Source organism: Gallinula chloropus (genome assembly GCF_964237585.1).
Source record: "Gallinula chloropus genome assembly, chromosome: 3".
NCBI lineage: Eukaryota > Metazoa > Chordata > Aves > Gruiformes > Rallidae > Gallinula > Gallinula chloropus.
Window position 1 is genome coordinate 113,373,079 of NC_140087.1, and position 15,764 is coordinate 113,388,842.

Below are 15,764 nucleotides of genomic sequence, written 5' to 3' on the forward strand. Positions count from 1 at the left end.
GCAAATGGGTAGAATCACCTGTCTTGGTCTGATGGTCACGCTTCATTTGATGCAGCCCAGGATGTGGTTGGGTCTCTGGGCTGCAGATAGATGCACATTGGTGGCTCATGTCCAGCTTCTCACCCACGAGTACTCCCAAGTCCTTTTCCTCAGGGCTGCTTTACAAACATATCACCTTCTAACCTGTATGGATTACGGGCATTGTCCTGACCCAGGTGCAGGACCCTGCACTAGGCTTTTCTGTACCTCATGAGGTTCACCTGGGACTACTTCTCCAGCCTGTCCAGGTCCCTCTGGATGGCATTCCATCCCTCTGGGACATTAACCTCAGCACTCAGCTTGGTATCATCAGCAAACTTGGTGAGAGTGCACTCAATCCCACTATCAATATCACTAATAAAAACATTAAACAGTATTTGTTCCAGCATAGACCCTTGTGGAGCGCTGCTTGTCACTATCTTCATGTGGACTTGGAGCCATTGACAACCACCCTCTGGATGTGACCATCTAGCCAATTCCCTATCCACTGAACAGTCCACCCATCAAATCCATATCTTTCCAATTTAGAGAGAGGGGTGTTGTGGGGGACTGTGTCAAAGGCCTTGCAGGAATCCAGACAGATGACATCCGTACCTCTTCCCTTGTCCACTCATGCAATTACTCCATTGTAGAAAGCCAGAAGATTGGTCAGGGAGGACTTGCCCCTAGTAAAGCCATGCTGGCTGTCTCAAATCATCTCCCTGTTGTCCATGTGCCTCATCATAGCTTCTAGGAGGATCTGTTCCATGATCTTTCCAGGCACAGAGTTGAGGCTGACAGGGTGGTAGTTCCTACCCTTGTAAATAATGCCCGTGATGTTCTCTTTTCCAGTCACTAATGACTACACCTGACTGCCGTGACTTTTCAAATATCAGGGAGACTGGCTTGGCAACTACATCAGCCACTTCCTTCAAGACTCTGGGATTCATCTCATCAGGTCCAATGGACTTCTTTATGTTCAGGTTCCTCAGATGGTCACTTACAGTGGGAGGGACTTTGTCTCCCTGGTCCCCATCTTGTGGGCTCTCAACTTGAGAGCAGTGAGGAAAGAGGTTGCCAGTGAAGACTGAGGCAAAAAAGTTGTTGAGACCCTCAGCCTTTTCCTCATCTGTTGTCACTGGTTCACCATTGTTGCTCATCACAGGGGGTACACTTTCTTTAACCTTCCTTTTTGGCTTCATGTACCTATAGAAGCTCTTGTTTCTCTTGGCATCCCTTGCCAAGTTTATCAAGTCCTCTGAGGAGGTCTTTTTACCATCTGTCTGGGTTCCTATCTAAAATAAATATAGCACCCTAGATTAGCATAAAAAGACAGAAATCAATTTCATGTTTTAAAGACAGATATTTTGGGTATTTTAACTATTACATTAGATACTTATATAGTTACATATATGAAGCAATGTTGTGGTGCAGAAAAATTCTACATGTTTCCTCTTCACAGGCACAACATCTAAAATGTGCTGTCAAATCTTACACATTTTTAATGCTTTTTTTTTTAATTAAAGCATTTGTCTGTACTTCATGATTTTTTCAATTTACTGGTATCTTCTTTCTTGTTCTTTGTTAACTTCTTATTACTCCTTTCATGTCCAGCAAAATTGCAGTGACAAATATTATCCTCTTCATTCCAGAAGCCCCTGTTTGATGTCATCTTATTGGCAGATCTGCTGCATTATATTTTTAAGGACTTTATACTCCTATAGCATAATTCAAGTTTACATATGAGCTCTTATTTCTTTCTAAGTGCTCTTTCACTCCTTTCATTCAGTTAAGAACACAACCTTTCAATAGTAGATACCTCTTTACTTGTTAAGCCACTAATTGACAATGGTTAAAATATACTACTAATAAACAAGAGGGAGGGAAGAAGGCAAAAAAAATGGAGGGAGGGTGGGAAGGAGAGAGGGAGAGGGAGAGAGATATAGATATGGAGGGAGGTAGGAGGAGGAAGGAAGGAGGAAGGAGGGAAGAATGGAGTAAAAGGGAAAAGCTATTTTTGTCATGTATACTTTCTGTGGTGGGTCTGTGGTGAGTAGTATGAATATCTAAGACCACCCCCACATGTGTCCATAATCAAAAATGAACTAAATGTTTTCAGCAGAATGAGTTCAACAAATTGCATTAAAATGAAAAATGTAGCAGTAATCTAAGTAGGATGAGACTTGGGTTTTGTTACTGCATTAATGAAGAAGTAAATGTGTCTCCTGAAATCCACTGCAAATAATTTGCACGTGGAATGGTTACTTCCTCACTTGCTTATTGACACATATTTCTATGCATTGGTTAATATGGACTTCCTTTGAAATCAAGGGTTTTTCAAATCTGATGTTTTGGTTAAAACTTATTTCCAATATGACTATATTTTTGTTATTAAAATCATGTCTTTTTTTAACTCCACCAGACAGTCAGAAAGAATGGTCTTCGAAATAACACGTTACTGCTTCTTGGCATTGCCTACACTTTTGATCTTGTCCCAGGGGCTACAGTGACATCATGACATGATTCCAATCTCAATCATCAAATTATGTGGTTGTATTCAGTGCCCATATTGGGCACTGATTTTCTTCATCATACAGCTTCTGTTTTGGGGTCTGAGGGTTTGAAAGTCAGTTCATGACATTGTTGAATAATGTGTCTCTGAATTATAATGGGTTGCAAACAGTTACTATTTAAACTTAAATTCCTATACAGAAAATGTTCAGTGAAGATGGAGGATTTTGGTTTGTGTGTGGCTGTCCAATAGCCTCTGCTATCAACCATGTAGTGACTCATTATGCTGATCACTGAAATGAAACTAAACCTCATTTGACACTGAGATAAGGTATAGACTTCAAAAATAGGTTAAAGTTCACCTTTCAATAGCAACTGGGTCTTATAAAAGAAAAGAGAACATCCTGTTGTTCAAATGTTATTTAGTTCAGGTATTATTTAGTAGCAGAAGAAAAATTTCCAGAAGTTAATTTTTTTAAGTTCTTTGAAAACATCCTTATCTAGGTTAAATAAAACATCTAAATAGTTATTTAGTTGGCATGAATGATGATTTCTGAATTATACTTTTTTCATAAACCCCCAACAGTTCAATTATGACATAGTTTAATGAAAAAGGACAGGTTTCTGCAGGAATCATCTGTTTGACAATGATGAAGTTATATTAATCTGATATGAGGATTTGGCTCAAGGCTGCCTCTTTGTACTTATTTGACACTCTCAGAATCTACTTCCGTGTTGGCAGCTCCACCATTTGCCTTCCTATTTCTTGACCTATCATTACCTTTCCCCTTGTGTCTGGTATCTCTGATTTTTCACTGCCACAACTGCACTTAAAGAATTTATTTTTCTAGTGTTATTCTTTAATTTCTTTTGTCCTTTTTTTCTCAGTTTAAGCACAGCACCTATACCCCACACTGTCCCAATGTTACCTTTACTTCTTCCTCACAGTTATCATTTTGCTAAGTCTTTCTTTGGTGTTAGACTTCTGAAATCTCTTCATCTTCCTGTCCACTAAGCCCTTGTAATCCAGTATCCTAGCAAGAATTCCTCTGAGAGAACAACCTAGAAGATTCTCGTGATGCATCACTTCGGCTTCTTAAAATGGAGCTGTTGCATTAAACCACACGTAACCTCAGACTGCTTTATTGTGTGGCTTCCTGAAATAACTCTCTGCCCATTTCTTAAGCTCATGTTGCAACACTTGTGCACTGTTTCCTAGTCCAATGCAGACTTCAGGCCTACAATGTTTAGATGGTAAATTTAGGTAAGATGTATTCCACTGTAAATCACAAGGATTTGGTTGGCAGCAAGTATGCACATAGTTGTGAGCAATTCAGAATTATGGTCAACACACAGAGGTGGGCAAAAAAGCAAAGCTTAACAAAAGTCAAGAATGAAGAACATTGTCAAAATATTAAAACAGTATTATAGTAATTCAAGCAATGGTATTTTCTCAACAGTAACAGTAATAATAGAAGCAAACAGAGCTATTATTCAGTTCTGTGGTTCCAGTTCAAGGAACATATAGTGGAAATTGAGAACGATCAGAGATAGGCAACTCAGAGCCATGGAAAATATTCCTATCTGAGAGAGACTGAAGAGACTGTAATTGTTTGCTTTGAAGATGAGATAAGAAGAGATAAGATAAAAACACACAAACCAACATGAAAAGCACTGAAAGTCTCCTTTTCTTGCAGTACCAGGAGACTTTTGAGGGGTGTTTGTGTGTTGGAATCAGTTCCTGAAACATAGCCATCCAATTTTATTTAAAACTCTTTGAGTATCTAGGATATCTGAATTGTGGTTGGAGATCAGACATGGATCTTGAAGAACATTTGCACTCTTCTTGGTTAGCAACTGAAGAACAGAGAAAATTCACTTAGTAAAAAATTATACTGGATACCCAAGTCTATTTAATATTCCTTTCAGTGAATTTGAAAGTTAGCAGTAAATCTGAGTACAAAACCTAAACTAACTAACTAAACTCAAGTATTAAACATGATCCACAGCTAGCTTTGGAGTCCTCCGGTTTAAGTCTATTAATTTATGCACCTCTTAGGTTAGCTTATTTTGTGGATGTTCTATTCTAGCTGGACTGAGACCTCATCACAGTAGTGTTTTACAAAGACCAAAACAAATACTATTTATTCCTTGACTAATCTAGGTGATCCTGCTCTGGCAGAGGGACTGGACTAGATATCTTTTGAGGTTGCTTCCAACCACTAAGATTTTGTGATTCTGTGACTGAGATGTTCATCTAAATAGAAACAAAAGAGACTGAAACAGGCCAATAAAAAAATACAAGGATACAGAAAAGGATGTAACTTATGTATTTGCCAAAACTTGGACATCTGAAGTCATTTCATATACTAGAATATCTTGCTTGCTTTCCATCTGCCTCTTCAAAAGGGTAAGAACTGCTTGTAGAACTCTATCATTAAATGGCCATTATTTCAGTAATATAAAGAAACTCAAATGCCATCAGGGACTCATGATTGGGTGATTAAACATGTAGATCTCCACTGATTGTAATGGAAACTTAGACATTACACCACAAACAACACAGTTTTGAAATGATCCAAATTTTGATACTTCAGCATGTGACTTAAGAATTTTCGTTCAGAGCAAGTCAATTCTGTAACACGTCCTGACAGCTTCTAGCATTTCTCTATGAATCACCTGAATTGTTGGGGAAACAGTATAGCTGTGTCTACTTTATATTCTTTAAAAATTCCTCTTTCAGTCTGAATTCATTAAGCATGGTTCTAGTGAGGCTAAAAAACGAATTTCAAAGATTCAGTTATGTTCCCAGATAAAATTTGCTCTCAAAACAGACTTACATCAACAGACATTTGTTTGCCTGTATCTTAAGTGAAAAAACTCCCAGTGCAACCAAGTATGTGTGGTGAATGTAAATTAAGGAAAATGTAGAAACTAGAATCATATTCCTTGGTAATGGATGCTAGAGTTTGAAAAGGGTAAAGCTGAGAATGTAAAACTTCTCCAATTATCTGAAATGTCTTAGCAATTCATGTTAACATTTTTATTATTCAGTTTCCTGGCCTTAATATCAAGTCTAATGTTGAATTTCTGAGATTTATGTTGGGAAGCTGTTTGATATTTTCTCATGACTTTACACTTAGGCAAAAAATTATTCTGAAATTAAATTACACATGGGCTTAACATTTCCACTTCCTGTGCTGGAAGCTTTCTGTCTTTAATCACTGCTGATGGACATCTAACTCAGCCACAGCACAGAAGTAAGATTAGATTGTTACACCAAATGGTCAGCAGTTAAATAGACCACAAACAGGCTAGTTTGGATGGAAATTTTTCTCTATTTCTTTGAAGTAAGGGTCCAGAGAGAGAAGATGATGACAGTTAGAAGACAGCAAGTCCAGCAAACTAGAATGTATATTATCTTTGAATGGAACCTGAATGAAAGTAGGTATTTTAAAAAATAGAATATAAGGTGTGTATGTGGTGGGAGTCTGGGGAGTGGAAAGTTGGTGTTTAAATAAGGATGGAACAGAGAAGTTAGGAGAGTGAATGAGCCACTCAAATATTTACACACTTAAAGTTGTCTATAAATGTGGATAGTTACTTTCATAAAGAGAAGTTAAGACATCCTTTAATACAGAAAGACTGATGTGACAAACAGATTTGCTCCAGTGGAGAATAACAAAGAGACACAAACAGAAAATATCTGACAAAGAACAGAAAAGAAACTAGTTCCAGTGGAAAAGGGTGATGAGGACAATTGTGTTTATGCTAAAAAAATTAAATAGGCCAAGGATTGCTTTCTGGCTCCAAGGTCATGCTACAGTCTATGTCCATCACATTAAATTCTCTCATGTCACCAAATAAGGTGCTCACATACAGTATGTCTGTTGGGAATGATTCCTGACTTGAGATAAATGGGGATTTGGTGGTTGGACTTGATGATCTCTTAAGGTCCCTTCCAACCCTTACGATTCTGTGATTCTTTGATTCTGTGAAATCTGAACTGGTGACTGAGCATTATTTGGGAAATTGCTTATTTGGCTGGGCTAAAAATGTGCTGCTGCCTGTGGCATTTAGCTGTGAGAAAAAGTAAGGCCCAGTTGCCATAGTTCTGTTTAGTTTACTAGTGTAGGTGTAGCCTTGGAGAGTAGAGTCCAAGGAGACATGAAGATAATATGCAAAGAACTGCGAGATTAAATAGAGTGCCATGACCTGAGGACTGAAGAAAAGCAGGTAGGAAAAACACGGGGATTCCTCTCAACTCCGGGAAAGGACAGGTCTAACAATCTCGGAAGCATCTTACCAGGAAATTTTTAATCAAAGCCATTACATTCTGTCATCAAAGTCTATCCGGTGAACAAAAGTATCTGAAGTTTGCCAAAAGTAAGGATATGAGATATGAACCTGAAGAATACTGTTTTCAGATATGCTGGAAAGCAATGACTCAGATGGTTGCATACTGGAACAGGTCTAGATTATGTCATTTTAGGGAACTCATTCAAGTAAGTGGTGTTGTTTTCAGTGATAATTCTGGTAGACTTTCAGAGATTTTTTCTTTTCTTCCAAAGGAGGAGGAAAAAGATTTGATAAGGGAAGATCGATCGTAGATTATTGATTAGTATTACTAGGAAACTGAGAAATATCCAGCCACGGACAAGCATTTACGAGAACTGTTCTCAGGGAGAAAAATGAAATGAAGAGCATGATCTTAAGTATGTGGAAGAAGAATGTAACTTATTTATTTCAATACCACTTTGGAATTTCCATATTAAACAAAGAGAAGAAAGGAAGGACTCCAAACCTAACTGAATTAATAAACTTGTCAGAAAATACTACTAAAATAAGCAGAACTTTAACAATGAATAAGAAAAAGCAGATATCAGCAAAAATGTTAGATCTGGGAAAGGTTAATGCAGAACTGTCAAAACTCAAAAGTGTGAGTGTTGTAAAAAAAACAAAAGGCAAGCAAAGGGAGGATAGGAAGAAAGGAACAGAATTGATTCGGAATCTTCTAGTGATACAGAGATGTCCTTATCAATGATGATGCCATTGGAGATAGGGAACTACTCAACAAAAACAGTGAACCTAAAAATCTTACTGAATTCTATTACACGTTTCCATGTTTCTAGCCTTCTCTATAGATAGCAGAGAAGAGATTAGGAAGTCACCCAGGAAGGAACTAAGTGACCTTAAGAATCAAAAGTTCCTTAGTAGGGTGTTGGATTAGATGACCTCCAGAGAATTTTTCCAGCCTCAACCTTTCTGTGATTCTATTATTAGGAACATCATGAATTTCAGTAGTACAAAAGGAAAACTCATTCATTTAAGAACAGATTGGAGGAAATTGTGGTTTATGCTCAAAACTTGCATATTGGGGAAAAAGAGAGGAAGGGAAGTATTTATTTATATTGTTTATGAGCAGGATAACTGTGAATCGTGAACTTGGCGTAAGTGGAGAGAGCTGCCATCTTAGGTGTTTGTACTAATGATAGGGATTTATTACCTCTTACACTAGGATATTACAGTAATTACTGATTATTTTCCCTGCCACTGCTGAGACCTCATGTAGAACATTCTAAGCACTTCTTGTTACCCATATTGAGCCAGCATGAATTCAGACTATAAGGGAATGGAAGGACTATTTGAATCAATATGGAAACAAGAAGCATTTTTTTTCAAGACTGGAGAAACCAGCCTGACACTTTTAGAAAAGGCTGAGAGGGCTATGACTGTTCCTTGGCAATCCACAGGGAGAGAGAACAGCCATACGAGCTTAAGGATGATGTTGTTACAGCCTCAAAACAGAGCAGCCAAATATACATTAAGGCTGAAGACTGGAAATTATGCATCAGTCTACTAGCCTTTGCAGAGGAATGGTAGTATCTAAGGGACCAAAACTAAACATTTTTAGAGCCTAGTTTAATACGTTTATGACCAGTATAGGAAAACACAGTTGCTTGTCATAGCAGGCAGGATTCTGGTCCTAAGGATTTCAATAGTCCTTTACAGTTTTATGCTTCAGAAACACTGAAGAACTTTGCTAAGCAGAAATGAATTAAAAGAACAAGGAAAATACACAGTGGTTACTTCTTTGACAAGATCAGTAGACTAAATCTACAGAGTTCTTACAAAAATCTTTTCTGTTTGCGTACATTTACTCTGAAGATTAAACATTACCCTGAAAGGTGAAGCCCCTCATTGCAACATCAGATGGTATTTTTCCTAAAACACTAATGGATCTTTTCTAAAAAAAATAAAAGATGAAAAAATGCCACTAAAATCCTTCACCAAAGATTTCAGGAATGTTGTTTCTAAAATAAGAACTATGTCTAGTGTTAATGGCTGATAACTATGCAGAAACATACAGATTATTAAACTGTCATGACATTGAAATTCTCAGGCCCAGTATCGCACTTTTTATGTAGTTTTACATAAACTACATTGATTATGTCAGGGAATGCATAAACAGAGAGGAAGAAACAAAGCAAGATTTTCAACGGCACCAAGAACAGTATATGGATGGAAATCAGGCACTCAAGGGGTATTACCCCTTTCCATATAGGTTCCATAATCTCTGCAATTAATGATGTACATAGGGCTACCAGTATATGCAAAAATGCATGTAATCACCATAGTAAGTCTGGGAGTTCTGTCAGAGCAACTGCTCTAAAATAGGATGCTCTTTCTCAGGAAGATTGTTTCCCTTAAAACCTTTAGTCAAATTTTGCCTTGAATAAAGAAATTTGCCTCAACGTATATCAGACAAAAATCCATGCTTTTATAACGCATAAGAATATTTAGAGTGATATGTTTTTCCACAGTAACTGTAACTGGTAGAAAACACCAGTTTTCAAGGAGTTATCCATTTTATTGTGACAATGTCATCCTTCTATCTGATAAACCCAAGTTGGTCAGCCTGCTGTCATTAAACAGCCTCCTGTGGAGGGCAGGATTTAAGGAGTCATTCCCATGGATGCAGATTTCACTGCTGTAAGAAGCCACCCATGGATTGTCCCAACTTAAGCAAGGGGGCCAGCCCAGTTTTTCTGTAGTGGGATTTTTTATTAAGCAAAGCATCTCTTAGATTGCTGTTTCTTAGAATATGCTTGATACTCTTCTGTGACAATGAAAAAATTATAAAGAATAGAAAACATTTCAATGAACTACCGAATGATAGCAGAACTCATCAAACTCTCTTTGAACTTTATCTTTCTGTTACAATTTGGGCAATGTAATGGCCATGTGAAGAGCTTCATAAAGCACTTTATATTCTAAGTTAATGTTGACACTTTACTGGTAGAAAGTAGAGACTATTGTGTTTGCAGGGGATGTCTATTAATCTATTATGCTGTCAATAGCCATGATAATTCTTATAAATATTTTAATGGTTTCTTTCCATTGGCTTACAGTTAGCAACTTATGTCAGCCAAGGAATGATTTCCAAATGCTGTGTGGGGACAAGAAGTACATTGTGTTTCACTAGCACAGGCATAAATTCAGCAGTGAAAAACTTGTGATGTTATGAACATAGTTAAAAGAGAGACATTCTTAAGTTACATATTTATTGGTGTTTGATATAGATAGAGCCATAAAATTTAATGATGAAAAAGATCTGAGCCAAGATTTTTAAAAATGTTGATAATTAAAATGAGGCTGCTAACTCTCCTCAACCTGACTGCATATTTAACCTATTAAAATAAACACCATGGAGATTTTTCAGAATCTAGTTGCCTCCCTTAAATAGTTGGTTGCAATGAAAATGAGTCTACAAGTTTCCAATACTAAATGCAGATTTGGGAGCCTGATTTTTCAAAAACATTTGGCCTTGTTAGGCTAATAACGTGTTTTTTAGAAAAAATTTTTTTGGGGGGTGTGGATTTTTAAAGGCACTAGTGAGATGCTTTGCATTTACTAAATTATTTGAAAACCTATTGCAACTTTTTTCTCAGAGTTCTTGGCCACAATAGTGAAATTTCCTCAAGTATCTGAAATTGCTTGAAGGTAATAATTCTTGATGTACTGTTTCCCTGCATGTGAAATGTGTGCCCTGTTTTGACTTGGATTTCATGTGAAACCCTGGAGAGAGGCACAGGCTCAGAACAAGTGCTTCTGGGACAGCCTAATAGCTGCTTCCATGGAATATCTCCAAGAGAGTAAGGAGGGCCATCAAAAATGCTTTGTGTTTGAATTTGCATTAATTTTCTTACAATGTATTTCTGCAATTATAAACATTTAAAAATGCACAGTATAATTATTTCCACATCAGTAAAGCTGCTCAGGTAACAATTTTGTAGTGTCTTGCTATGGTCCAAGTATCAATTTTGGGTTTTAACTACGAAACAGGGGGCTGTCAATTTTAGATTGTTATCAGGTAAGATAATAAAGATGCAAGACAGCAGCAAAAAACACCCTAGAAGCTGGATGGATGCTTGGGCAGCAAAATTGCACTGAGCTCTGCCCTGCTCTGTCTCTGCCTGAGACCAGAAACCCTATTACCAAGTTCAAGATCATTTCTGTGCACTGCAGTCCTTACTACACAGATATATGCCAAGCTGAGCTCAGTCTGAGGGAGGGGTCAAGGACCAAAGTGCATGGGATAAAAAGAAGAAAGATCAAAGTAAAGAAACTCAGCATAAACTTGTTAACCTAACAGGGGATTAAAAAAGAATAAACTAACTAAATAATATTTTGATACAAGGGACTTTGCCACTGTATGGTTTTGCTAGTTAAAAAAGACCCGATGGAAAGAACTTCAAGGGACATCAGGGCAGATGCTGATTCTTTTGTTTTGGTAGCCCAGCTAAAACTGTTTCCAGAACAGAGAAATAAACAAGTAGTCATCTGAAGAAATGATGCTCAGCATCCATTCCCAGAAGATTAGAGCCGTTTTTTTAGAAGTATGTGTGAGTAGTGGGGCTGCACCAGGCATGTAGTGAAATAACATGAAGACAAAGCACTTTTAAATGTTCAATTGAGTAAAACGTATGCAAGACTTCAGTACCGCACCTCTTCTATCAGGATGTTTGCAAGCTGTGTTATATTCACTGTCTATTCTTTTTGCTTCCTTTTTTATTCTTCTCTCATTTTTAAAGTATATATTTCCTCAGTTTCCTTAGTGCCATGAGTCCTTGTTGTCTTCCAGTTAAAGTAGATCTCCCCCGGGGTTTTAAATGCAGTCAGAGTTCATCCACAGATAACCAGCTTCTGGCTGACCAGTCCCATTGCAGACCTCATGGCTAGAGAAAATGCTGAATTAGGAGAACTTCATAGAGAAGGAACAAAAGGAAAGTTCCCATTTTTTAGTTGTTCTCTTTCATGACGAGTACATGAAATGGAGCAGGCACAAATGAAAGGATTAAAATGGATGAGTTTATAAGCCTGTTGGTTCCTCTGATAAATACCAGTATGATTTTTTAATCCTTTTACATGGAGAGAAGGGACCTGACTGTTTTCTTTCCAACAAGCCATGTAGTTGCTTTAATCACAGTGTTACAAGTAGAAAAAGGACTAAAGCGGAGCATAGAAAATTTTGTGGTAAATCATTGGTTACCCACCACATTCCCAAAAAACATTTACCTGTACACTAGATACAAAATTTTGTCCCTGTCTATGAAACCTACTTAACCTGGGAGGGCATTTTAATACTGAAGTGTGAGTATTCTACTTCCAATTACTTGAAACTTCCTAGGCTTGTAGAAGGACACCCTATACCGGAAGATTCTACATTATAGCAAGATGCTTTATGTTACAATACCTCTGTTTTACTGTTGGTTTTGTTTTCTCTTGATTTACATCCTCAGGCAACAGTTTAACAGCATTTAGTTGCCTACAGAATTAAAGTAGGATTATTTTCACCTAATTTTGGGTATCTATATCTGACCAAACATTGCTAATACAAATGTATGTATTACATCTAGAACCTAGATTCCTTCCATATCTAATGGGAGAAAAACAGACCTCTATGCAGAACTCATTTCTTACTAAAGTTTAATCTAAAATAGGGCAGATGACTCGTGCTAAACACACCTACTTCTTTCCTCTGAATAGTAAGGTATCTTGGACAGTTGGTTCAGATTTTAATGCTGCACATTAAATATTTATAAGATGCACTCTCCTAAATTCCAAAGTGTAAAGAGATTGTATAAAATCTCAGAAAGCGCTTACTTTCTGATTTTGGTGTCTAAGAATTTTTACAATACATCCCTCAGGAGGCTTAAGTCTTGCTGAAATTAAACGAGATTATAAATACCTTCATTACCTGGGAATTATTTATCTAACTTTGTGCATCTATGCTAGTCTAACTTTGATGAGTCACTTAAAATAGACATCTCATAACTGCATGTTTACAGTTACATAAATGGAGTTGAATTTCACCCTCTGGATGTTCTTAAATGGTCTCAACTTTCATTACTCCTCATTCCTATAAGAAAAACTCTGGAACATGAGAATAAATTACTGCTCTATAGACATCTAAGTTGTTTTCATACATGTTTTCTGTGTTTATGTCACTACTCCCATTTCTTTCTGAATTAATAATAAAAAAATTACTACTTGTGAGACTGAATAAAATATAAATTGCCCTTTATAATCTGAAATAAGATACTTTGCCCATTCCTTCAGGAAAGCAGTGTCAGGGAAATTGCACCGCTTGTATCAAGGACAATGAATTATCTGTAAACAGCTATTCAGTTCACGTGTTAAGGTCCTGCTTCTTAACACAATTTATAATAGAGAGGGTGTCATAATTTTGATTGGGTATTAGGAAGAGGTTCTTTACTGAGAGGGTGGTCAGGAACTGGAACAGGCTCCCCAGGGAAGTGGTCACAGCACTGAGCTTGGCTGAGGTCAAGAAGTGGATGATGCGCTCAATCCCATGCTCTGACCTGGCTGGCCCTGTGTGGAGTCAGGAGTTGGACGTGATCATCCTTATTTGTCCCTTCCAACTCAGGATATTCTATGATTCTATGATTCTCTGATTTTCTCATGTGTGATTCCTACAGTGAAGAAATGAGCCCTGTTCCAAGCTCAGTGTCACAAATAGATGTGTGAACTTCAAGCAGCAGCCTTACACATATGTATGTCATGTCTTGTTACAATTGTACAAACTGGGAAAAATAGTTTTCTTAAACCAAAAATCATGTGGTAATGAGTACAAAGAATTTATTTTAACTGACTACCACCCTCCTTACCTTGCAAATGCTTTCAGTATAAGACATGGCAGTGGAAATGATTAGACAAAAGGTGATTACTTCACAGGCTTATCAGACCTCTGTTAAAAGGTTGTTGCCGCAACCCCTGGTTAGGGTCACCAGTCCTCCAAAGATAGGATTAAAAAACACAGAAAAAACAACTTACATAAAAGACCTCTCTCACCTCTCCCTCTCTCTCTTTTAAGGCATGAAGCATCTTTTTAGAGGACCTTACAGATTTCAAGACTCCTCTTTGCTAAGAGACACTGATAAGTTAACATGCAAATTCAACTATTGTATAAAACAGATTTCTCATTTGCATCAAGTTAATTAGCAAAGATGGTCCTTTGAAGGGAAAATGAACAGACCACTGCACTCAGGCACAGCTGCACGGTGTGCAGGAGAGATGAACCCATACTAAATCAAATGTACAAAACATGTATTGTGCTTTTTTCGGAAAGCAGTCAACAGCGGGATACTCCTCTCTACACAAATGCCAACTAATCTGTAGAGATAGCTATGAAATGGAAATAAATTAAATGAAATCTTCATCTTCTCTCATGTTTTTAAATCGCAGTTGCACAATTTCCTAACACTTTAACATGCGTGTGGTTAACTCCAGTTTTTCTTTTTCACTTTCTCTTGGAAAAAGGTGGAATAAGGACTGTACAAAAAGAATCCCGCTCTCAGTTACTTAAACATTTAAAAAATATCTCATAATCACAATAAAGTCCTGTGCCATTAGATATATAGCACCACTCTGCCACTTTTCCTTTATTAATTATTTCCTTTTGAATAGCAATCAGTGAATCCAGATGTCTAAACGTGGGAGATCTTAGCTGTGGCATCTGGATCCTTCACAGATTACTAAAGTAAGTCTGCTATTGGCATTTAAACTGAATCACACTCCGACAAAGTATTTATACTGCCTTTGGCTTGCTGTGTTATTGTGCATTTATTAATAAGCCAGTGTGCTTATATTCTGACTTGTGAATACTCTGTGCACTTTGGAAGAAATCCTATCCCCATTGAAGTCAATGGGAGTTTTGCCATCAGCTACGAGAGAGCCAGGATTTCATCCTTTGAGTTTTTGTTCACAGAGCTCGCCTTAGACAGGCTCTTCAAAAATGTTCCAGTCCTGTAAGCCTTCATTACTTTTCCATTAAAAAAATCTGCCAAGGGAAGAGGTTAAGCAGAAAAATCCTGGTTGCTTTGCCTTTATATTACCAGCACATTCAGAGATCTCGGATTCGGACAAGGGTTGGCAGAGAACATGCCCAGGCTGAGACTCTCATACTGGTCATTGAATGGGTGATAGCAGGTAAAGGCTACTGAAATATAAAAGTTTTGCCCCAAAGTTGCAGTCAGGGTCTATTGGGTTCACAGTTCTACTAGATGCCTCTTGCTAAAAGCAGCCATGTGCCGTCTTGCCATGGACCCTCCCCATGGCAGGTTTGCTCCACAAGTGTTGCTCTCAACACTATGTGGAAACTGCAAATATTCATAGTTAAATATGAATCTTTAAAAAAAAAGAAGGGAAACCACTGAACTCAGATCTTTTAAACAGATTTATCATGTATTTAGTGAGCATTTAAAAGCCTTTTAAGGTCAGAAAACTTTTTCTGGAAAAAAACCTCTGCATGTTTAAAAGGATTTTTCATGAACAAATCCTAAAAGAAAAAAAAAGTATTTTGAGAATGGAGCTCTTTTTCTTTGATTTCAACCCATTGTTTTCCATGAAAAAGGAATGAAAAGTGCTGGGAAAACTTCTGTGTACTTTTCAGTGTTCTGGTTATTTTGCCAGAGAAATCTAGGGCAAATTTATTTTAGTTAAACATTTATTTGGCGGCCACTTGTTCTACAAAGATTATTTTGCTATCCTCACCATTAACCACTTGTTTCTCTGAATGCCAGTATGTGCCACATTGTTCATCTACAAAGAGGTGTAAATAAGAATTGTTTGTTAAATTGCAGAACAAGTTTTCATGGTTCCAAATCTTGGGTTTCACAGCTGAGTATAATTTAGGTCATGACTTATTCACA